Source organism: Antechinus flavipes, chromosome 1 (assembly GCF_016432865.1).
Source record: "Antechinus flavipes isolate AdamAnt ecotype Samford, QLD, Australia chromosome 1, AdamAnt_v2, whole genome shotgun sequence".
Taxonomy (NCBI): domain Eukaryota; kingdom Metazoa; phylum Chordata; class Mammalia; order Dasyuromorphia; family Dasyuridae; genus Antechinus; species Antechinus flavipes.
Window position 1 is genome coordinate 75826167 of NC_067398.1, and position 25823 is coordinate 75851989.

The following is a 25823-nucleotide window of genomic DNA, read 5'->3' on the forward strand; positions in this document are numbered from 1 at the left end:
TTCATAGCAAAACTCCTAGAAATACCTGTCTAGGCTTAGTGACATTTATTTTTAACCCATTGCAATGTGGTTTATGACATCTTCAATGAATTGAAATTTCTCTTTCCAAAGTTATTAGTGATCTCAAAATTGGAAATAAGGTGACTTTCTCATAATTATCTTCTTTACCAACATGTTTGTCATATTTAATACTCTTGACACCAGGACTTATCTCAGTATTCTATACTCTGGGTTTTTATTACTCACTCTTGGTTTTCTCACTACCTGTTCCTTCTCAATAGCCTTTGCTTGCTCATAATTTATATAATACTCCCTACTTCCATATGTACAATAAGAATGTGTGTATGACCCTTTATTACTATTTTATAAAATATTTTATTTTTTGATACTTCCAAATTATTTTAAACCCATTATTATTTTTTTAAATACAACTTAAAAAATAATTTGAGTTAAAAACCTGTCTTTCCTGCTTTTTCCTTTCTCATCCTTGATAACACAGTGCTTTTATTTTGATTATTTATGTGAGGTCATGCAAAATATATTTCTATAAACCATGTTACAAAATAAAATGAAAAAAAAATGTAGTAAGAAGAAGTATGCATCAGTCTTTATTCAGAGTAAACTATTTGCGCTCTGGAGATGAATAGCAATTCCCATAATAGATGATTAACTTGTAAGAGTCACTAAATATTTCACAGTTTATTATCCTTAAAATGTTATTATTGTGTATAATGTTTTCCTGTTGTTACTCTTTTTTATCATTAAATCTTTTTATTTACAAAATATATGCATGGCTAATTTTTCAACATTGACCTTTGCAAAACCTTCTGTTCCTATTTTGCCCCTCTTTCCCCCCATCCCCTCCCCTAGATGGCAGGTAGTCTAATTCATGTTAAATATGTTAAAGTATATGTTAAATCCAATATATGTATACATATTTATACAGTTCTCTTGCTGCATAAGAAAAATTAGATCTAGAAAGAAAGAAAAAACCTGAGAAGGAAAACTTAAATGTGAACAAACAATAACAGAAAGAGTGAAAATGTTATGTTGTGATCCACACTCAGTTCTTACGGTCCTCTCTTTAGGTGTAGTTGGCTCTCTTCATCATTGAACAAGTGGAACTGATTTAAATCGTCTCATTGTTGAAGAGAGTTGACCCCTTGTCCACATCCAAGAGAGTTGATCATCGTGTAATCTTATTGTTGCCGTGTATAACGATCTCCTGGTTCTGCATATTTCACTTTGCATCAATTCATGTATGTATCCCCAGACTCTCTGAAATCATCTTGTTGGTCATTTCTTATAGAACAATAATATCCCATAACATTCATATACCACAATTTATTCAGCCATTCTCCAATTGATGGGCATCCATTCAATTTTCAGTTTCTTGTCACTACAAAAAGGGTTGCCACAAACATTTTTGCACATGTTGGTCCTTTACCCTTCTTTAAGATCTCTTTAAGTCCAGTAGTAACACTGCTGGGTCAAAGGGTATTCACAGTTTGATAACTTTTTGAGCATAGTTCCAAATTGCTCTCCAGAATAATTGGATTTGTTCACAATTCCACCAACAATGTATCACTGTCCCAGTTTCCCCACATCCCCTCCACCATTTGTCATTATCTTTTCCTGGCATCTTAGCCAATTTGAGAGGTGTGTAGTGGTATCTCAGAATCATCTTAATTCACATTTTTCTGATCAATAATCATTTGGAGTAACTTTTCATATGACTAGAAATAGTTTAAGTTTCTTCATCTGAAAGTTGTCTGTTCATACCCTTTGACCATTTATTAATTGGAAAATGGCTTGATTTCTTATAAATTAGAGTCAATTCTCTATATATTTTGGAAATGAAGCCTTTATCAGAACCTTTGAATGTAAAAATGTTTTCCCAGTTTATTACTTCCCTTCTAATCCTGTCTGCCTTAGTTTTGTTTATTCACTTGACCTATCCAAGAACACTTAACATTTTTCCAGTTGTTTAGATCTGACTTTATATGTATGGAAAGTATTTTGTAGTATTACTCATATAGTTCCTGATTTTCCCCTGGCAGATAGATTACCAAATATTTTATATTACCAACAGTTATTTTAAGTGGAATTTCTCTTTGTATTTCTTGCTGTTGGATAGTGGAATCCTTATAAATTGTTAACTCATTAGAGTTGATAGAGACAATAATTATCTAATTTAGCATGGTTCAGTATGATTGATCTGATCTTACAAGGAGATGTTATGGGCCAGAACTTGAAACAAGGTACTAAGTGGAATGCTTGTCTTCACACCTTTAGAGAGCTCATATAATTAAGAAACTCTTAGGGTCAGACGCACTCTGGGACAGACACAGAGGCACTCTTGGACAGACACAGAGGCACTCTGGGATAGCCACAAAGCACTCTGGGAGATAGAGAAGCCCTCTCTCAGAGGCAAGACAAATTCATTCCATCTTCTACCTTTGTGCTGGCTGGAGGCTGAAGGATTGGAAGGAGAAAATAAACGTTTGAACTTTTATCACTTGGTTGTGTTTGGAGTGATTATTATTTGGAACTGAAACTAAGGCTGCCTCCAGAAAACCTCCCCGAGAAACCTGCTCACAGAGAGAACCATTATATTTTAAAGAAGAGAACACCACAGTTGGACTTACTATTACTCTTGCATGAGTTCTTAGAAGTTACTCTATGTTTTTCTGTTCAGCATTTCTTTTAGCACAATAGTTATCTATCACCATTATGTAGCACGACTTGTTAAGCCATTCCCCAATTGATAGGCATTTCCTCAAATTCCAAATATTTGCTACCACAAAAAAAAAAAAAAACAAACAAAAAAAAAAAAACTATAACAATATTTTTGTACAAATAGATCCTTTCCCCCTTTTTTAAAAATCTTTTCAGGGATACAAATCTAGTAGTGTTTGTGATGAATTAAAGAGTATGTACAATTTTATAGCTCTTTGGCTATAGTTCCAAATTGCTTTACAGAATGATTGGATAAGTTCACAATTATACCAATAATACATTAGTGTCCCAATACTTCCACATTCTCACTAGTATTTGTCATTTTTCTTTTCTCTAATGTTAGCCAATCTGAGATGCAAGCAAGCATCTCAGAGTTATTTTAATTTACATTTCTTTAATCAGTAAATTTTTTTCATATGATTATTGATAGCTTTGTTTTCTTTTTTTTTTTTGAAAAGTGCCTGTTCATATCCTTTGACCATTTATTACCTGAGAAATGGCTCTTATTTTTATAAATTGACTCAGTTCTCTATTTATTTGAGTGTTCAATTCATTTTTCTCCTTTTGAGGATTTACTTGTATCTATATTCACTTCAATATCATATTCTAAGTTTGTATTCTGATCTTTCTTATCATCATAGTAGCTTTTTATGGCCAGGTTCATTCTTGGTGTTTTCTCACTTTTCCCACCATATTTCTTGATTCAATGTTTTATGTTACTTCTGGGCATTGTTTCTACCAAGGGAGTATGGTAAGGGTTTTATTTCAAGCTTTAGGCCTTTTCTTTTTCCTTTATTCATAGCAAGTTCTGGCTATATGGAAGTTTTTGTTGCTTTCTAGGAGGTATGATCTGGAGAGAAAAGTGATCATAATTTGGGGAGAGATGTGATTACTCTCTCCAGGTTTTCAGTCTAGTTCTTACACAGGAAGAGCTCCAATTCTTTGGGATCACAATTGATTATTGATCCTTAGGGCTCTTCTTCTCTTGTTTATTTGTCCAATGTTCAGCACTAACACAAGGATGCCCTGTAATCACTTTCTGACTAGGTGCTATGTTCTCTTAACAACTCTGGCTTGAGAACTCCAAAAAAATACTACTACCTCTGCTTCTATGATCTAGTTCTACCACTGATAATTCATTTCTTGACCCTGGATCATTTATTTTTCCCATCTTATTCCCCATTCAAAATTACTTTGTGCTTATTTATGTTTTCTTCCCTGATAAAATATAAGTTCTTTGAAGGAAAGTCTGCTTCATTTCTTTTTTTTTTTTTTTTTGAATTCCTATTACCCCAGAGTGGTGATTGGCATAGAGTAGGGCAATATGTTTATTGATTGGTTATATGAATGTGAACTATTATTCTTAGTAATAATCATAATAAAGAAAAGAAGATTCAGAATTGAACATATAATTTCATAATGGTGTTGTTAGAGAAGATTCAATGAATCAAAATGTGTCAGAAAATTTATTTGTGACTTGAGAACATAGTGACTTTGAAAAATATGCTATTCATATTTTGATAAAATAATTTAATACATAATTCTTATATCAGTGAGTGAGAGGGGAAAGTGAAGGATAATTTAGAGGTTATGAACTTGAGTGACAGGGAAAGAGATAATGATGAGCTATATAGAAATAATGAAATTTGAAGGGAATGCAATTAGAGTTAAATATTGTTAATGTTTTACAGGATAAATGTGAGATGAGAGGATATGGCTAAACAAATAGTTTTAGTAGTTATTTATTTGGAGATATTAATTGGAGGTAATAAGATCACCAAGGGATAAATATAAACAGAAAAGTAAGCCTAAGCCAGAATCATGGGGGATAAGTATATATGACTAAAAGGCCTTGATTTATTTCTTGCTTTGAGACCATATGTTCATCTGGTGATAATCCTGAATAGGTGTTTCTAAAAATGATTTAAGGTTTCCATGATTTCTTTTTGTAAATGTTTCAAGCAAACTTTTCAATTCATATGATGTCTCTTGTATCTCCTACCAAATTACTGTTTCTGGTCTGAAGTCAACTCAATCCCCCATGCCTCCCCAACCACCCAATTCAGTGACATAGCTGAGATGTTTGGTTCTAAAATCAATGAACACATGTGTCTTAATAATTTTTATTACTTTCTTTGACTTTCTTTGCTTTCAATCTTTCATCCTAGAATTATTTTTCTAGAGATTTTTCTATTACAGGTTTATGTTTGAAAAAAAATCTATACTTACAAACTAGAGTCTGGTTCGATGATTTTATATGTATGAAGTACTGTCAGAAGAGGCAACTCCTACCAATGAAGGCTGGCACTTTCTTTATAATTAAGAAAGAGAGTTGAGTAGAACAGCTGTTCTCAGAGTGTTATACCAAGACCTTTTTAGCAAATCTACAAGGTCAAAACTATTTTTATATTAATACTAAAATATTTAAAATTTTAATATATTAAATATAATCCATTTTTTAAAACAAAAGTTCTGGTTGGGCTCCTCAGTAATTTTTAATAATCTAAAGGTGTTGTAGGACCAAAAAGTTTGAGAAACCTTAGCCAATAGCACGAAGCAGTTAGGTGATTTCTGCATTGTCACATAATAGTTTGTTAAAGAAATTAGAATTGAATGCAAGTCTTCTTGGCTCTCAGGTTGACTCTCTCATTCCTATATCATGCTACTATATTAAATAACTAAGATTATGATATTCCTTTTATTGAAAAAGCTAGGAACATGGTATCATATATGTTAATTTCTTTAGAATCATATACATTTTGAAATGGAAGGAATATTATTTGTAAGCAAATGTAATTATTAAATAGAGGAAAATATTAAATAGAGGAAAATAAAAGTGGATGTTTTAAAACAGTAATACAAACATAAATGTCTGTCTTTTTTAGGACAAAAAAGGGTAATATTTCCTTTTGTATTTGTATTTTTCAATTTTATTTATATTTTTTGTATTTTATATTACATTTATTTCCTGATGTACTCCTTCCCAACCCTAACCTTTCTATTTGATTGAACTTCTCTTGTAGCAAATAAAAAAAAATAAAACAACAATAGCTATTAATAATGAAGTGTTACTATGAAGATCAAATGAGATAATATTTGTAAAGTATATAGAACAATGCCTGACACATAGTAGGTCCTTAAAAACATGATTTTCCTCTCATTTTCTATTTCCCTTCCAATATAATCTCTCCAGAAGGGAAAGAAGAATGCTTACTCTTCTGTTTTCTGAGCATTGTAATTAATCGAAGTTGAGCTGCTTTTCAGAATTGTGAGAATTGAAAATGGAGAGTCTATATTTTAAATACCTTGACAACAATCCCCAGAAAAGAGTACAAAGTAATTTGCTATATGGAATTTTTATGTTCTAAAAGTTATTTATAATAAATAAGCTACTATTTAGGTGTGTGACCACATATTTAAAATCAGCCGGAGTCAGGAATTCAGGTTAAGGGAAAAATCTTCAATCTTTATTCTCAGTAGAGGTGAAGAAAGATTGCGATAGCAATATGGGCAGTGAAGAAGGATTGCAATAGCAATATGGGCAGCTGTGACAGGAAGCCAGCTAGCAGAGGGGGATTGGAGATCAAGGGTGGTCGAGATAGCAATGCGAGCAGCTGTGACAAAACGCCAGCCAGCAGTCTCTCTTTCCACTTCCCTTTCCACTCCCCTTTCCACTCCCCTGCCTCCACCCACCAAAATCGTCATTTCCTATACAACATATCAAAACTTGAACAAAGAGTGGGAGGGAGCCATTCTTTCTCCAAGCATATATATTAATATATTAATATGGTCCAGTTACTATTTAGCCTCACGTGCTTGGGACCTCAGTACATCAACTCAAGCCTCAGCCTATTATATTTAGGACTTGGAAAGTTTTTTATGCTGCAATTTTGTTATAATGGATAAATAATATACACATATGTGTATCTATGTATGTACATGTTTATAGATTTAAAACTAAGAATCGTATATACATCTATATGTATATATCTATCTCTATATATATCTTTGTGTGTGTGTTTGTGTATATGTTTATCTTCGATTGTGCTGATAAACTAGTTTCTTCATTCTAGGAGAAATATACAACTTAACACATTGTCAATGAATATGCCCTTTATGCTGTACAAGTTCCTGAGTCCATAGCCTCTGAATTGTTGCTCTGTGGTTGTAAATTTTTTTAATCCTACTGATTCTAAATCATTATTTATTTGGTTAATTTTGGTTTTTTTCCCCAGATGTATCCCAGATGTATCTAATTGATTTATCAACTGCTATTGAATAGCTCTGATTGGTTCATGGGATCTTGACTGACCACTGAATCACTTTAGAGATTTATTTTCAAGTGAATGGGAAAGCCTTTATTAGCTATCATTTCATTATCAATAAACCAATAATGAATTGATATTTATTAAGGATTACTGTTTGTTGGTATGCTAAGTACTAGGGATACAAAAAGGGTAAAAGATAGTCTACATCCTAATGGGGAAAACATCATACAGAGAAATATATTAAAACAAGTTATAAGTGAGATGAACAATAAATAAGTAACTGAGGGGAGGGATTGTAATTAAAAGAGATTAAGGAATGCTGAGTGCAGAAGGTAGGATTTTAGTTTGGATTTACAGGAAGCCAGGAAGTCAAAAGTCAGACTAAAGAAGGAATAGAGTTCCAAGTATCAGGGGCAGTAAGAGAGAATGATAAGTTCTGAAAGATGAATTGTCTTGTTCATAGAACAACATCCAGGAGATCTGTACCACTGGTTTAAAGAGTACTTTTTGGGGACCAAGGTGTAAGAAGGCTTAAAGATAAAAAGGAGTTAAGTTATGGAAGGCTTTTAAATCGTGAACAAATAATTTTGTATTTGGGTCTGGAAGCAATAAGAAATCTCTGGAATTTATCTATCAGGTAAGTGACAAAATCAGACCTGCACTTTATGAGAATCAATTTAGTGGCCAAATGCAAGATGAATTGCAATGGGGAGAGATTTGAAGCAGACACGGCAATAAATCAGGCATGAAGTGATGAATAGGCCTATAGTAGAGTGATAGTGTCAGAGAAGAGAAGGGAGCATATTTGAAAGATTTGTCAAAGGTGAAATCAATAACCCTTATCAACGACTTGCATATAGGTTGTGGTGGAGGAAGTTTTTGAGAAATCCAGGATAAGTTCTAGGTGTGAGAGTGTGGACGGGAAGGATGATGTTGCTTTCTACAATAATATGGAAGATGAAGAAAGAGACTTAAGAGGAAGGATAATTAATTCCATTTGGACAGCCATATTGAGATTTCTAAAAGAAAGCTAGAAAGCAGGGCAGCTAGGGGGAGCAGTGGATAGAGCACCAGCCCTGAAGACAGGAAGACCTGAGTTCAAATCTGGTCTCAGACAGTTAACACTTCCTAGTTGTGTGACCTGGGCAAGTCATAACTCCAATTGCTTCAGCAATAAATAAATAAATAAACAGACAGACAGACAGACAAACAGATAGATAGATAGAAGAAAAGAAAACTAGACATTGGAGGTCAGAAGATTTAGACAAAAATGATATTTTCACTCATATGTCATTTGTAGTTGATTTGAGTGTTTGTAATAGGCAAAATGACATCCACTCAAAGCTATTCTTAAAATAACATTACTGTTACTGTATACAATGTTCTCTTGGTTTGGCATGTTTCGCTCTTTGTTATTTCCATCACAATCATATATAACTTGTTCAATCATTCTGTAATTGATGGGTATGTCCATATTTTCCAGGTCTTTCCCATCACAAAGAGTGCTGCTATAAATATTTTAGAACATTAGATTCTTTTCTTTTAATCATTTTTAGAAATAGACTTACTAGGGATACTACTGTCACTTTGGGCATATTTCTAGATCGATCTCCCAATTGGTTGAATCAATTCACAGTTTCACCAACAATGAACTGATGTCTCAATTTTTCTAAATTCCTTTAAATATTTGTCATTTTCCCCTTGAATCATTTTAGCTGATTTGATGGGTGTAAAATGATATCTCAAGGTTGTTTTACTTTATATTTCTCTAATTAATAAAGATTCAGAGTATTTTTTATAAGGCTATAAATAGTTTTGATTTCTTCACTGGAAAACTGCTCATATCCTTTGACCAATTATCAGTTGGGGAATGATGTGTTTTTATTGATTTTTCTGAAACACTTTCAATAAATTTTTTTCTCTTAATTTTCAGTTTTCCCTTTCATTTTGGCTACATTTGATTACTTTTTATAATCTCTTTAGTTTAATGTAATTGAAATTATCTATTTTGCATCTCACTTTATTCTTTATCATTTGTTCACCTGTCTATAAGTCTGACACTATAAATAATATGTTCTACATCCTTCAAATTTTTGGAATATCTCTATATCTAGGATATATTATTATATATTATATTTTATTATAATTAAACTATTATATTTTGATCTTATCTTGGTAAATGGTAGAAGATATTGGTCTATGTCCAATTTCTACAATACAAGTTTCCAGTTTTCTACCCCCCCCAAGTAATGAATTCTTATCCCCTAAACTTATCTTTATATGGTTAGTATATTTATTTTTTGCTGTAAGTTGTATGTTAACTCTTTTTCCTAGTTCATATTATTACAATATACAGTGAAAGAATATGCTACAGGAAATAAATGGGCTGTATGCTGAGCATGTTATGCATGTAAAAATTTTCAGCATGGTCTTTTTCATCTGCTCTTTTAAAACTCATGACTTGTGTGCTATGGGATTTAACTATATTGTAGTATATTAATTGTGAAGTAGTATTATGCCTAAAAAATTATATGCCTTAATTTAAAAGTGCTTTATTGCTAAAAAAAATGCTCATTTATCATCTGAGCTTTCAGAACATTGTACACTTTTTGCAGGGGGAAAGATTTTGCCTTGATGTTGATGGTAGCTGATTGATCATGGTGATGGCTGTTGAAGATTGGGGATGGTTGTGGCAATTTCTAAAATAAGCCAACATTGGAAGTCAACTTTTTCTATTGACTCTTCCTTTCACTTGAACACTTAGGTTGTTCACTTGTAGGGTATTTTACTGGCTTAATTTCAATACTGTTGTGTCTTAGGGAATAGAGAGGCCCCAGTTAGAACATATAAACATTTATAAATTTTTTCCATCTTACAGGGATACAGTTTATGATGTCTCCAAATAATTGCAACAATCATCTCAATAGATATAAAAAAGGCGTTTCATAGAATAAAATACTATTTTATATTAAAAATATAACATTTATAAATGAAGTTTTCCAGCTTTTATGGATACAGTTTATGGTGTCTCCAAATAATTACAACAATCATCTCAATAGATATAAAAAAAGCATTTCATAGAACAAAATACAATTTTATATTAAAAATCCTATAAAGAATAGAATAAAAGGACTTTTTAATATTATTAAAAGCATTTATCTAAATCTGAAAGTAAGCATCATATTAAATAGAAATAAACTAAAACTGAAAAAGCTAGCTAAAGAACTAGCTAATAGAGAAATATTTCATGCTATTGTCTAGGCCATACTTTGTATAATTTAAAATAACAATATTACAAAAAGTAATTTGTACTTTTAATGCTGTATCAATAAAATTACTAAGGAGATACTCTGTAGCAATTGATAAAATAGTAAAATTGATTTAGGGAAACAAAAGAACATTAAGTGAGTAAAAGAAGTAGGGAAGAGGACGTAATCCTTCCAGACCTCAGATCATATATTAAACAGCAGTCATCAAAATCATTTAGTAATTTGTTAAAAAAAAAAATGAGAACGAGATCAATAGAACAGACTAAACAAGGGAGAATCAAAAGCATTTGATATATATATACACACATACCACATGGGTATATGTAATTAATAGATAAACATTATATGGTAAGTGTATGTATTCACATATATATTTACATACACACATATGTGATTAATCACATTAAACACTAACATATCTAAAACTACATGATAATCTCAGTAGATACAGAAAAAAGCCTTTCAAAATGTTGTTCAAGATTATGTAATGATCAATTATGATGGATTTGGCTCTTTTCAGCACCGAGGTAATTCAGTGCAATTCCAGTAGACTTGTGATGGAGAGTTATCTGCATCCTAAGAGAGTACTATGGGAACTGAATGTGGATCATACCATAGTATTTTCATTTTTTGTTGTTGTTGTTCTTTGCTTGCTTGTTTTTTCTTTCTCATTTTTTTCTCTTTTTACTCTGATTATTCTTGTGTAGCATGATAAATATGGAAATATGTTTAGAAGAATTGTATATGCTTAGCCGATATTGGATTACTTGCTTTCTAGGGGATGAGGGAGATGGTGAAGAATGAAGAAAAATTTGTAACACAAGTTTTGCAAGGGTGACTGTTTGGAGAAAAATTTGGAAAACAAGTTTTGCAAGGGTGAATGTTGAAAACTATCTTTGCATATATTTTGAAAAATAAAAAAAAGTTTATAAAAAATAAGCAAAATTAATATAAAAATTAATTCTATACCCCATTAAAAACAAATAATTTCAGTTGACTTTTTCTCTTAGAGTTCCTAATTGAGGGGGCTTTTATTCTGTAGAATGTTGAATGATGGTGAGAGACGTGAAGCATTGTTATAAAATATACAAATGAATGCCTTGCATAATCATTTTATAGACTGATAAACACCTTGAACATGAATATTACAAATTTTCAGATTAGTGTAGATATCATTGTTATTAGTGAAACTCAAATTCAATTAAAACCATTGATGAATTCATAGTTTTTTTCTTCATACATTTCTTTAACAAATAATAGTGCAATTGCAAAAAAAAAAAAAAAAGTGCTATCATTCAATTATGTCCAACTCTGCATGACCCTATTTGAAATTTTTGTTTGTTTGTCTGTGTTTGGTAAAGTTACTGGAATGGTTTGTCATTTTTTCTCCAAATCATTTTATAGATGAAGAAACTGAGGCAAATACAGTTAAATAGCTTAGTCACAATTACACAGGTGATATCTTGGGCTAGAATTGAACTTGGGAAGATGAGTCTTTCTGACTTTAGACTCATCACTTTATCCAGTGCACCATCCAGCGCCTTTCATAAAGTATGATACTACTTTATACTAATACCCCTACAAAAAATAGGCAGAAAAGAACCTTTTAAAACATTGTTTTAATATCATTTTGAAAATATATTGGAATTCTGCATATACTATGACTAAACTATCTATATGCTTTTAACCAACTCTATTAGTGAGTTTTTCCACAAATCATCAGTAAGAAGAAAATCATCATATATCCCAAAATATGCATAATGGCACTTTTTATAATTTTAATAATTGGAAATAAAGAGATGCCCATTAACTTAGGAATGGTTATCCAAATGGTTGCATGTGAATAAAATGGAATATTACTTCATTCTAAGAAATGCCTCGTATGAATTCAGAGAAGCACTGAAAACTTTATGTGAACTGATGCAGCGTAAAATAAGCAGAGCCAAAAAACCAACATACACAATAAACACAATAATGAAAATGAAAAGACCAACTATACAACAAGAAGAACAATAAAAATCAAAAGCAAATGTAAAAAAATTATAAAGATCAAGTGATAAAGAGATATAAAAAGGAACCCCTAACCACCTGTTCATGGAAGTGAAATAACACTGCATGTTTTCAGACTTTTTCAATGTAGTGATGTGCTGGTTTATTTTCTTCTTTAAAAAATACTATTTTTAATATGAGATGATTCTCTGCAAGGGATAAGCAGAGGGAGAAAAAGTGTTGATCTAACTATGATTATGTAAGAATTAGAAGAATAAACAAGACAAAAAAAAGACACATGAAAACTTGGTCACTCCAAATATTTTTAAATTAAAGAACTTTAAAAAATTTTAAATCTCTACATTTAATTAATTTAATGTAAATTGTTAATTACTAATTAAATAAATGTAAATTATTAACTAATTTAAATTATTAGTTAATTTAATTTAAATTAATTTTTTTAATTTAAAGAAATAATCAGAAACTTTTTCTATTTCCTGTTTGGATGGGAGAAGAGTTAAAGGAATGCTAGAGAGACTTTAAAATCTCTCTAGATCTAATCTAAAGTAGGTTTTGCCCATAGTTAAATTGTTTGTATTATTGTTATGAAATTGGGATATGCTTTAGAGTTTGGGGTTTTGTCTTGATTTGCTGTATGCAAATCAATGCAAACCATTGTTTATTCAAGACTCAAATATGCACCACCAGATCCCCAATAATTCTTGAATTTCCATTTTAATCCCAAATGAGCAATTTCAAGAGTTGGCTATTTAATAAAGGCACTGTAGTATTGGTTGCCACTGTTAAGAAATATAAAATTTTTCACTACTTTTCAAAGTTACTAACAGCTTTTAGACATATGAATGAAACCACAAATATCTGCTATGACATCTCCCTAACCACTTTTAAAAGTAAAATGTCACTCAAGGACCTTAAGGACTGGCCATAAATTCTATGCAAAAGTTTTCAGGGTATTATCTTCTGTCAGTATCATTCAGTTGGATGCATTGGAGGCAGAATCAAGGAAACTGCAAAAACCTCAAGGCTCATTATTGCATAGAGATGATTTACCTCTTTTTTCAAGGGAAAAACAAACAAAAATAAATCACTGCCTAATCAAGAAACACAGATGATGATCTCTGAAAACTATTTGTGTACCAAAGACCTGTGGTAATTTCAACTACTCAGTGCTGATAGAGCCATATTAATGAGCAAGAAGGGCATGATCCTAGAGAAATGAATTGAACACTTCCATAGTGTTATTAACAGACCATCATCAATAAATGAAGAAGCCATTAAACCTTTATTTCAGGTTAAAATCAGTTCTTTTTTAGGTGAAATTCCAACTGAAGACAAAGTTTTGGATGCCACTAGTCTCCTTTGATATGACAAAGCACCTACTGCCAATTCTATTTCAGCTGAGATTTACAAGGTTGGAACCAGTACTCATATAAAAACTAACTGAAATTTTCTGGATTATATGGCAAGAAGAGGTTATCCCCTAGGAGTTAATGAATACCTCCATTGTCTATATCTATAAAGAAAAAGGAATCCTATGGGTCCTGTAATAAACACTGGGGAGAGGATGGGGTGATGGCATAAAAGGGAATCTCTATTATCATTGCTAGCAAGATTCTTGTCAGAGTACTCTTTATTAGGCTGATTCTTCACCAGGAAGATGTTTACCTATTTGAGAGCCAGTGTGTCTTTAGAAAGGGCAAAGTAATGGTCGATATTGTGTTTGTTTTCTGGCAACTCCAGGAGAAATTCCAGGAGAAGAACAGAGATGTGTACACACCATTGTTTGATCTGACAAAAAGCTCTGATGTTGTTAGTCACAAGAGTTTTATGGAAAATTATTTTAAAATTTGGTTGCCCAGAAAAGTTAATCAATATTGCATTTTAATTTCATGATGACTTGTTTGCCTGGGTTCTGAATAATGGACAATGCTCTCATGACTTCCCAGTCACCAATGGAATAAAACAAAGCTGTATGCTTGCTCCTGTTCTTTTTAACACGAAGTTTTCAGTCATATTGTCAAGTTTCTTCAGTGAGACGAACATGGTATCAAGGTCAGCCACCTCACTGATGGTAAAAAGTGGAGGGAGTATTGATGCATGATTTTTTTTTTTGGCAGATGATTGTGTACTCAATGCAGTTTCTGAAGTTGAGAAGCAGCAAAGTATAGGTAGATTCTCTGTTGCTTATTCTACTTTTGTCCTAATAATAGCAAGGAAAGACAGGCCTTGGATCTTCTAGAAGAGGTATTATATTGCCTACAAAAATGAACTCTACAGAACCATGATGGTGACCTCATTGTTGTAAACTTGTGGATCCTGAAGTGCCATGCCAGGAAACTGACTTACTTCTTTTTGAAATGTCTTACAAATATTCTGGAGATCACTTGGAAAGATAAGATACCAGACACTGAGTTCCTTTCTTGAACTAAACTGCCACGTATTCAAATTCTAATAAAGAGAGTACAACTCCATTGAGTTGGCCACACTATTTGAATGCCAAAAGTATGCTTGTCAAAAAGACTATTTATGGAGAATTCACACTGGGCAAGCACTCATGTTGTGGTCAAAAAAAGTGTTACAAGGACATTCTCAAAGTATCTCTTAAGAACTTTGGATTTGGATGTGCAAAAATGGTGGACACTGGCATACAGTATTCATCAGAGAAGGCACTGTGCTCTATGAACAAAGCACAACTGAAGTAGTTCAAAAGAAATACAAGATGCACAGATTTAGTTAATCCACCCAAATGTTTGCATGGACTATTTGTAGCCAATCTGTGATAGAATGTTCTGAGCTCACATTGACCTAATCAGCCATAGTCAGACTCACTCACCGTGACTTGACTCTATCATAATGATGTCATTTTTGTTCTCTTTGAGAATGAAGGGCAAACCAAAAAATTATCAAATTGTGCATACCCTTTGATCCAGCAGTGTTTCTATTGGCTTATATCCCAAAGAAATACTAAAGAAGGGAAAGGGACCTGTATGTGCCAAAATGTTTGTAGCAGCCCTGTTTGTAGTGGCTAGAAACTGGAAAATGAAGGGTTGCCCATCAATTGGAGAATGGCTGGGTAAACTGTGGTATATGAATGTTATGGAATATTATTGTTCTGTAAGAAATGACCAGCAGGATGAATACAGAGAGGACTGGCGAGACTTACATGAACTGATGCTAAATGAAATGAGCAGAACCAGGAGATCATTATACACTTCGACAACGATATTGTATGAGGACATATTTTGATGGAAGTGGATTTCTTTGACAAAGAGACCTGAGTTTCAATTGATAAATGACGGACAAAAGCAGCTACACCCAAAGAAAGAACACTGGGAAACGAATGTGAACTATCTGCATTTTTGTTTTTCTTCCCAGGTTATTTATACCTTCTGAATCCAATTCTCCCTATGCAACAAGAGAACTGGTCGGTTCTGCAAACATATATTGTATCTAGGATATACTGCAACATATCCAACATATAAAGGACTGCTTGCCATCTAGGGGAGGGGGTGGAGGGAGGGAGGGGAAAAAAAATCGGAACAGAAACAAGTGTCAATATAAAGTAATTATTAAATAAAAATTAAATTAAAAAAAATAAATGTGGTATAAGCTGTGCACCATAAAAAAAGAAAAAAAAAAAAAGAGAATGAAGGGCAAAAACCTCCAGGTCTTTTATTTACCTCCCCTTCATTTATGTCACAGAGGTCTTCCTATGATAGCTTCCTCCTTCTTGTTTCATGAAAAGGTGCCCTTTCTTCTTGACCAAATAAATTCCTAAATGTGTGTACCCTTAATCTCATTCTATTCCATATTCTCCAGCAGATTGGTCCTTTATCAAACAAATATAATTTAATTACTCCCTTTCCAATTGTTGCTTCATTACTTAAAAACTTATATTTCACCTATTCTAAAACAAAGACAAAGACAAACATAACATCTCTCACTTAATCAATCCATCATAGCTATGTCTTATTTCTCTTCTGTTTTATAACTAAACCCCTCAAGGAAACTGTCCATAATTGGCACCTCCACTTGAGGCCATTTGCTGAAAGTTCCCTCTTCTCTAATTCTCTTTAGCTCTTATCATCCAGATCCCTTCTTTTACTAGTTGCCATCTTCATTCCTATTTTATATGAAATAGTCCTTCTCCTTATCACTGGAAACCCTTCTACATGTACAGGTGATCCCATTCCAATCTGTCTTCTCCAACAGATTGTATCCCTATTATCCATATTCTGCTTTTAATTTTCAGTGTATCCTTTTCTATCTCCTGCTGCCCTCCTGCCTCCAAATGTGCTCCAAAGAAAGCCTCCATTATATTTATATAACATAATATGCTCAGATTTTTTTGATCCTTAGCTTCCAATTACTAATTATGACAAAAAGATGCTATCTATCTTTTTTTACATATTGTATCATCTTCTTATTTCTTATATCTCTCTAAGGTATAGATTTAACAGGGACATATCTAGGTCAAAGTGTATGATGTTTCATGACTTTTGGGAGATGAGCCTCAATCAACACATAGCCTCTTTTCCATCATGATGTGTCATTTGTTACTAGCTACTTGACTCCTTTATAATAACATAAAATACCTAGCTATGGGTCTCATTTCCCCGGCTGGTCAAACTCATGGCTGGTGATGAAATCTGAATGATCATCTTGGAATTGGCTAGCCTTTTCTTGTTCCTTCAGTAGTTAAGAGTACAAGGTACGTCCCTCCACCACATTCACCTTCCTCATGTTTCTTATAAACAAAAATATTTCATTTATTTTTCTGCTTTGAATTTGGAAGAAGATTTCAGCTGATAGACCATAGAGATAACATTTCTTAGGATTATGGGAGAAAGGGGAGGAAAGATTTTATGTGACATATTAACAATAGACTTTATAGGTTGGATATGATATTCATATATCAACTGGAAAACATATTATCCACAAAGCATGCCCATGAATTAATGTAATCCTATTTAACAAAAGACAAATGTGGTAGAAATATTTCTGGTATGATCAAGGAATAGAATGAATTCTAATAATAGAAGAGATTCCAGAGGAAAGAATCTGAATTATGGAAAATCCTTGAGGAAGGAATCTGAGACATGGAGAATGTGTCAATAGCTCAATTAAGGATTAAACTTAGAAGCAGACTTCTTATACACTACTTCTGCCAAACAATGGAAGGTTTTGTTGATTACATTAAGTGTTTTATGCAATTAATTGATTATTGTGTGAACATTTATATGGCAACTAAATTTTGAATTTATTTTTAGCTTTTCTTATACAGATTAAGTCCTGGCATAGAACCTGGCATGGTATTTGCAGCGACTTTTTCTTTTTCTGTGTTGACTCATTCATTTCAATTCACCAGATTGATGAAATTTTTTTCTCAATAGTAATGGTCTGACCATGACCATGTAACTGCAATTCAATCTCTCAGAGAAATGAAGTAAAACTACGGGATAGGAGAAATAGTACTACTATCCATCTCTTTAATTCCTGAGCTCTAATTGATGTGCTTCATATTTACACAAAGTAACTCACAAAAGCACTATAATTCCTAATAATGGAAATGTACCACATAACAAAATAAAGCAGAATTAATGAATAGAATAGAAAAACAAGAAAAATAAAAATATTGGAATCTAATCTACATCCCACTCTTCTACTAATGCACACAATTCCCAGAAGAATAGTAAGTACACACTTACAGAAAAGAGAAGTATAAGAGTAGAGGAAAAAATATGCCCAGATAAGTTCAGATGGTAAACTATGTTGTACTTTCTAAAGAACCTTCTTCACCATGCATCACCTATTTATATTAATGTTTCTCTTTTATCTGTTCTTCTATTGGATCTCATAGCTCTCTGACTGACCAAAAGTCTTTCCCTAACAATAAAATGGAAAAACATTTTTACATTTAAGAGTTCTGATAAAGGCCTCATTTCTAAAACATATAGAGGATTGACTCAAATTTATAAGAATTAAAGTCACTCTCCAATTGATAAATAGTCACAAGATAAGAACAATTTTCAGATGAAGAAATTAAAACCATTTTTAATCACATGAAAAGGTGTTCTAAAACACTGTTGATCAGAGTAATACAAATTAAGACAACTCTGAGATACCATTACATACCACTTATATTGGCTAAGATGACAAGAAAAAATAATGAATTATGTTGGAAGAGATATGGGAAAAGTGGGACTCTGATATATTGTTAGTGGAATTGTGAATGGATTGAGTCATTCTGGAGAGTAATTTGGAACTATGCTCAAAAAGCTATCAAACAGTCCATACCCCTTGATCAAACAATATTTTTACTGAGCCAAAGAGATCTTAAAGGAGGGAAAGGGACTCACATGTACAAAAAAATCTGTGAAAACCCTTTTGGTAGTGACAAGAAACTGGAAACTGACTAGATGCCCATCAGTTGAAGAATAGCTGAATAAGTTATGGTATATGAATGTTATAGAATATCATTGTTTTATAAGAAATAATCAGGAGCAATTGATAAACGGTCAAAGGATATGAACAGACAATTCTCAGACGAAGAAATTGAAACTATTTATAGACATATGAAAATATGCTCCAAATCATTATTAATCAGAGAAATGCAAATTAAGGCAACTCTGAGATACCACTACACACCTGTCAGATTGGCTAGAATGACAGGGAAAGATAATGTGGAATGTTGGAGGGGATGTGGGAAAACAGGGACACTGATACATTGTTGGTGGAATTGTGAACACATCCAGCCATTCTGGAGAGCAATTTGGAACTATGCTCAAAAAGTTACCAAACTGTGCATACCCTTTGATCCAGCAGTGTTTCTACTGGGCTTATACCCCAAAGAGATACTAAAGAAAGGAAAGGGACCTGTATGTGCTAAAATGTTTGTGGCAGCCCTGTTTGTAGTGGCTAGAAGCTGGAAAATGAAAGGATGCCCATCAATTGGAGAATAGTTGAGTAAATTGTGGTATATGAATGTTATGGAATATTACTGTTCTGTAAGGAATGACCAACAGGATGAATACAGAGAGGACTGGCAAGACTTACATGAACTGATGCTAAGTGAAATGAGCAGAACCAGGAGATCATTATATACCTCAACAATGATACTGTTTGAGGATATATTCTGATGGAAGTGGATCTCTTCAATAAAGAGAGCTTTAATTGATCAAAGATGGACAGAAGCAGCTACACCCAAAGAAAGAACACTGGGAAATGAATATAAACTGCTTGCATTTTTGTTTTTCTTCCCGGGATATTTATACCTTCTGAATTCAATTCTCCCTGTGCAACAAGAAAACTCTTCGGTTCTGCACACATATATTGTATCTAGGATATACTGTAACCTATTCAACATGTAAAGGACTCCTTGCCATCTGGGGGAGGGGGTAGAGAGAGGGAGGGGAAAAATCAGAACAGAAGTGAATGTAAGGGATAATGCTGTAAAAAATTACTCTGGTATGGGTTCTATCAATAAAAAGTTATTTAAAAAAAGAAATAATCAAGAGCATGATTTTAGAGAGGTTTACATGAACTGATGCTAAGTGAAATGAGCAGAACCAGGAAATCATTGTATACAGCAATAATAATATTATACAATGATCAATTCTGATGAATATAACTCTTTCCATCAGTGAGATGATTCATGCCAGTTCCAATGCTCTTGTGATGAAGAGAGCCACCTGCACTCACAGAGAGGACTGTGGCAATTGAATGTGGATCACAACATAACATTCTCTTTTTGTTGTTGTTTGCTTGCATTTTGTTTTCTAACTCATTTACCTTTATATTTGATTTTTATTGTGCAGCAAGATAATTGTATAAATATGTTTATACATATTGGACTTAATGTATATATTTAACATGTATAACATATTAAGGATTGCTTGCCATCTGGGGGAGGGAGTGGGAGGAAGGAGGAGAAAATCTGAAACAAAAAGTTATGCAAGAGTCAATGTTGTCAAATTATCTGTGCATATGTTTTGAAAATAAAAAAAAACTTTAAAAAATAAAAGCAAAATAAAATTCTATTAAGTTAAAATGGGAACAAAAAGAAACTGGAAATTGAGTGGATGTCCATCAACTGGAGAATGGCTGAATAAGTTATGGTATATAAATGTTATGGAATATTATTGTTTTGTAAGAAATGACCAGCAGAATGACTTTAGGGAGGACTGAGGAGACTTACATGAACTGATGCTAAGTAAAGTGAGCATAACCAGGATCATTTCTGATGGATGTGATGCTTGCCAACAGTAAGATGATTGAGGCCAGTTTCAATGATCTTGTGAGGAAAAGAGCCAATTATAACCAGAGAGAGGACTATGGGAACTGATTGTGGATCACAACATAGCATTTTCACTTTTTTTTGTTGTTGTTCACTTACAGTTTGTTTTCTTACTCGTTTTATTTCCTTTTTGATCGTATTTTTCTTGCACAGCAAGATAATTGTATAAATATGTTTATATATATTGGATTTAACATATATTTAACATGTATAACATATATTGTATTACTTGCATCTGGGGGAAGCAGTGAGGGAAAGGGGGAAATTTAGGACGCAAGATTTTGAAAGAGTTAATGTTGAAAAATTATCTATGTATATGTTTTAAAAATAAAAAGCTTTAATAAAAAACCAAGTGTTTCCCTAATATTTTTGGGCTCCTGAAATAGAGCTTGATATTCATCAAGAGTTGTTACAAATAGATACCCTTCATAGGGTGCTAAGAGTTTTAAATTTTGGTGAAAAGCAGATCCCTTAAGCTAAATTATTGTCAATTTCCTCAGATCTGCTTTTGTTCTATGAGGAATTTCTCAAGCAATAGATAACAATAGGAGGATTGTAATTTCCCCCCATTCAGCTCTCAGCAAAGCCATGCCTCTTTTTCCTTTTAGTTTAGCTCATAGCAAAATAGATAAAAAAAAATATTTTTTCTCTTTTTTTCTCCCTATCAAAACACAGCAGGCAGTAAAGGGTAATATAGGAAAACTTCTGAAAGGTTTCCCTGTTCGTGACTTTACATTAGATGCTTCTAGACAGACAACACTATGTTCCAAGGCAATCAATTCTTATCCTAGCAAAGCATATCTTCAAATCTACACAATTGTGTGTAAAACAAAACATTTGCAGATCATCCTGAATTTTGGATCATCTCCTTTCACCCTAGAATTCTGCATTCTATAAACAGCTTTTCTCTCCTCCTCCACCTTAATCTTCTCTTCTTGGATCATTTTGTACTCAGCTTCTGCTTCTATCTCATTTGTTCATATCCCCACTCTTTTATGTCTTTTAATACCTCAAACAAAGACCTCTCTATTAACAGTAACAGATCTGTACCACCTGATGGAAAACAACAACAAATAAAATCTTTTGTTTTCTATTTGTGTTGAATTCCAATGATCCTTTTATAAGTTATCTCAAAATCCCCCCAATAGTTATTGATTTATAATTTCTCACCTATAAACTTCAAAATTTAGAGAATAAATATAAATAATATAAATAGGCCACAAAGACCTATTGCAATTTTAAACTTTCTGTTCTCTTCTTTCAAATCAATTCCATATACATTTTATTTGAGAGGCAACTTACTTTGGGTTGTTCAAGGAAGTTTTTAATCTCTTCTCAGAAGTTTTTTCTTGAGGTGATTTTATTAGGGTTTTCTGCACAAATACCCCTTTCTCCTAATCTCTTTCAGAAATCAAAAATGCTCACATATAAAAGGAGCAGAACCATATACTTATATTTAAAAATGGAAGAATTCATAATTTCATGAGATATGAAAATGGTTTGAACCCATTCTTAGACAGATTGCCAAGGCATGGAAGTAGGATTTTAATGCTAGAACTATGAAAATGTCAAATGATTGTCAGATTTCACCATGTGAACAATATGCTCCATCATAAGACACACACCCTCATCTGGCATACACAGCAATCATGTGATTGTAATAGCTGATCATGTGACTGACACATCATGTCATGTGACAAAGTACCTGGATCACAGTGCATGCCGAATAACGAGCAGAATTTATCATGTGTCAAATATACAATGTGATTGAAAGCAAAATGGCACTACACTTGTAATGCATAACATTGATGAACATACCATGGTATGAACCAGTAAAATCATGTCATAGAATAGTACGTATATATCATATGATCCTTAAAATTAAAAGATGCTTATTCTTTTAAAAAAAGCCATGGAAAATCTGGACAACGCACTAAAAAGTAGAGTTACCACCTTGCTGACAAAGATCCAAATAGTCAAAGCTATGCTTTTTACCATAGCAATGCATGATTGTGACAGCTGAATTTTAAAGCAATCTGAGTGCCTTAGAATGGACATTTGTGAATTGTGGGTCTGGTGACTTTTGAGAATCCTTTGGATAGCAATAAGATCAAATCAATCAATAGCTGTAGAAATTAATTCAGTTTATTCCCTAGAAGATCAAATACTGAAGCTGAAGCTTATATACTTTGGTCACTTAATAGAAGATGAGACTCATTGGAAAAGACTCTAATGTTGGGTAACATTGAAGACAAAAAGGAAAGGGGGTGGTATAGGATGAGATGAAGAGACTATGTCATGGAAACAATAAATACAAACTTGTACAGACATCAAGAGGTAATGCAAAGGAAAAGCAATTGATGTGCTATGGTCCATGAAGTTACAAAGAGTCAGACATGACTGAACAATGATAATTGTGTACCTAATCCATTTCACTGCCATACTACACAATTTTTTAGCCAATATTAGATTGTATCAAAGATTAGTTCTTTGGAAATATTCTTTATAATTTGGAACTGCTAGGCTGCCTTCTTTCATACTCCCCCTGCCCCAATTGATTTCCTTGACATGCTTTATTTTTTATTCTTCCAGATGAATTTTATTATTGTTTTTCCAATTCTATAAATTAATTCTTTGATACTTAATTGGTATAACACTTAATATTATTGGAATTAATTTAGATGTAAGTGAGACTTAAGCATTTACTCCCCTCTCAACCTAAAAGCACTTTCTTGCATACTTCATTTTATGCAAAATATTTCCACCTTCTCCTAGGGCATTCCCCTTTCTCACCCATTCATTTTTGGGCATCTTCCCAACATACTTAGCTGACTAGGTTAAAGTTAGTTACCTAGGACTAAGTAAGTTAGAAGGATTCTGCTTTCTAAATGTCCCTAATAAAAGATAAATTTTTTAGAAGTTACATGTGTCATCTTCTCATATAAAAAAGTATAGCAGTTTCATTTAATTAACTTCTTTATGATTTCTATTGCACATTTATCTTTATGCTTCTCTCGAAAGTCAAATTTTCTATTTAGCTCTGATCTTTTCATCAGAAATGTTTGAAAGTCTTTTACTAAGTTACTAGGCTTTTGGGGGTAATTTTCTTTTCTTTTCTTTTCTTTTCTTTTCTTTTTTTTTTTTTTGCTCTAATTTCTTTATTTTTTTTCTATCAACTTTTTATTTTAAAAACCATTTTAGCTCTTTCTGGTATTATTGTTGGTTTTTTCTCAATTCACACTATTTTTACTTTGAAGTTTTTCTTTTCTTTTTTTTAAATAACTTTTTATTGACAGAACCCATGCCAGGGTAATTTTTTACAATATTATCCCTTGCACTCACTTCTGTTCCCGATTTTTCCCCTCCCTCCCTCCACCCCCTCCCCCAGATGGCAAGCAGTCCTACACATGTTAAATAGGTTACAGTATATTCTAGGTACAATATATGTGTGCAGAACTGAACAGTTCTCTTGTTGCACAGAGAGAATTGGATTCAGAAGGTATAAATAACCCGGGAAGAAAAACAAAAATGCAAGGCAGTTTATATTCATTTCCCAGTGTTTTGAAGCGTTTCTTACAGATGCCTTGACCTTATCTTCTTCTGAGTTTATTTCTTCATCTTCCCTATTACCTTAGTAACTTTTTATACTCAGGTTCTTTTTTGATGTTTCTTTATTTTTTCAGCCCTATTTCTTGACTTTGAACTTTATGTTAAAGTTGAGCTCTTTTTCTGGCATGTCAATGGGACATGGTCTCAAACTTCCAGCTTTTTTGCACTGTTGTTTTCAGATATAGCTGTTGGTGTTTGGAAGTTTTTGGCATAATCTGGGGAGAAATGTAGCCACTTTTCCTTTAGTCTTCACTCTTGTCCTCCACTGGAAAGTCCCTTGATCTTTTTGGATTTTAATCAGTACTATTCTTCAGAGTCCCTGATCTTTTGGGAGTAGAAGTAATTCTGCTCCTCAAAACTCCCATTGTCCTCTTGACTAAACGTGATCCTCTGTACTCTTGAATTATGACCCCAAAGTGAATACAGACAGTAAATTTGTCATTATCTGGTTATGTTTCCCATGCTAACACAGAAGTCACTTTATTTAAGTCATTATTTTAAAGTTGTTTGGAGGTGAATGTTGGGAGAGTTTGGCTGAGTGTTATGGCTACTCTGCCATCTTGGCTATGCCATTAGAAATCAAAAACTTTCTTTTTTCTATCAAAGACACCACTATCGTGCTAATCTCCTGATTGGGGAGAGGAGGGCATATATATTGAAGTATTCTACAGTTAGCTATGGCAGATCTCGTAGATGATATAACAGGGATAATTAAGTATATTTAATTTAGCAAGGAGAAAAAAAATTAATTGCATATCTGTTAATTTCTATTTCAAGGGACATTTGTTCCCCAATATCTCTTTTACTTTCTAAGTTATCTGGGTATTCTATGTTCAAGATAAGTAATTATCATGCCAGTATAAATCCAAACTCACATATTTCATAGATGTGTTTATTTATAAATAGATATTTAGTTATTTGAATAAAGCAGTTACATATTAAATACTTCATTTTAATTCTTCCATAGTCTAAAATTGAGAATCCCAAAATAAATTTTAACCATATAGAAATATCGATTTCTCAAAATGTTCTTTTGCTCCATAAAATACTGCATTCTTACTTTTACAGTATGAATGAAAATGTATACAGAATAAAATAGTGCCACAAGAAAGTTTTTTGAATAAAGTATATTTTAGCATGTCCTAGATAAACATCCTAATATAATTCTCCTCCTGTTGTCCCTAAGCACATCCTTTACATTGAATCTTCACTGATTAATTATCTAACATTTATGGTGAAGATCTTATTTTTATTAAACAAATGGCTCATTTTAAGGAACTTTCTGGAGAATAAAGTAAATCAATTTAAAAGATTGATATAGTCTCAAAAGAAATTTCAAAGACTCCACCCCTTACCTTTTCATTTACTAGAATTTTTGATTGAATCAAAGACATCTTTGTTTCATAGTATGTACTCTAGGATAAGTTAGATTTTTGAAGTATTCTTTGAGAACATTTCAGAGTCAAAGAAAACTTTCAAGATGCACTATTAATAGAACAGAAAGTAGAGGATTTAAGAGGGGAAGGCAAGGAAATGAAAAATAGCAACATCTTATTTTTGTAACACAGCTGATAGAGATACCATAGATAACTGCTTCTATTTTGGTTCTGGCAGTTTTGAATTCCAGCAGTG